The following is a 1411-nucleotide window of genomic DNA, read 5'->3' as shown; positions in this document are numbered from 1 at the left end:
TAGGTTTCTTTTTTTTTTCTTCTGCTCCTTTTATATACGTTATTTTTCGTTACATATACCTATATTTATTACGGTGTTAATTAATTAATTAATTAATGAGTTTAAAAAAAAAAAAAAAATTACTCGAGTAAATATTTATTAACCGAAAAAAAAAGAAAAACAGATTGATATGCTAATTATAAAAAATGATACCTCGAGGTTAATTATTATTATTATCATCGCCATTATTATTATTATTATTATTATTATTTCATTTTCCACGGATATTCATTTTCTTTTATTGCTGAAATATATTCGATGTCTTTTCACACACACACAAAAAAAAATTAAATGAAAAGAAATATGTGGGAATTTTTTTATAAAATGTAAACAATCGTTTTGAAATGACGTCATTTTAATTTTTTTAATATTAATTAATAGTGACGTAATCAATAAACGATGAGATTATATACTTGTATGTAATTGAAGTAAAAAGGGAGGAAAATAATAAAACGTTTGCCGTCGGTTTGAGTGTTTGTTGTTGTTGTTATTATTGATGGAAAAGTTATGGAGAAAGGGGAAAATAATTTATTTAATATTTTTTAAGGTTCCCGTTGTTGTTGTTGTTGTTGTTGTAATTTAAATAATAATAATAATAATAATTTTATAGGTTTTTTTTAATTTTAAATGTCAACACGTGGAGAATGTCTCACATTAGTCTATCAAGTTATAAAGAATTTATAATTTTACTGGTATAAATTATTATTATTATTATTATTATTATTATTATTACTTATAGTTAATGAAAGTTTTTGCCGAATCATCAACCGCCATTAAATAAAGTGAAAAAAAAAAAACAAAAAAAAGTATCGCGAAACGTAATAATTTCGACTCTTCATTAAAACGGTTTTTTTCGTTTGTTTACAATTTCGACCGCCAAAATTTAAAATGACGTCATTCTCGTTCCACGTTTTTATTTACTCTTTTCACATATTTTTTTTTGTTTACTTTTATTTTTTTTTTTTCTACCCACGTTTATTTTTAACATATTTATTTTTTTAATTATACATATATATATATATATTAAACATTATGAAAATTATTTAAACAAATCGTTTTCGGTTTATTTTTTCGTCGTATTAAATTATTAACGAGGTTTAAGTATAAAGGGGTTTAAAATTAATTGGTGTTTGTATAACAATTTCCGTTGACCGGGTTATCATCGTAGTTTCTTTTAAATAAAAAAATTTTTGATAAAAATTAATTTTTTTTTTTTTTGTTTCCGTAGGTAAGAATAAACAGCAAAAATGAGCATGAATATGTTGTAATAACGAGTTTTTGACCATTATTATTATTATTTTGACAGGAGGAGGAAGAAGGAGCATGATTATTATTCCATTTGAACTTGTTTGATAACATAATTTGTGAATAA

The sequence above is a fragment of the Pediculus humanus genome, genomic scaffold (genome assembly GCF_000006295.1).
Source record: "Pediculus humanus corporis 1103172107667 genomic scaffold, whole genome shotgun sequence".
Classification (NCBI taxonomy): domain Eukaryota; kingdom Metazoa; phylum Arthropoda; class Insecta; order Psocodea; family Pediculidae; genus Pediculus; species Pediculus humanus.
The sequence above is the reverse complement of the archived record's forward strand: the minus strand, read 5'-3'. Positions refer to the sequence as shown.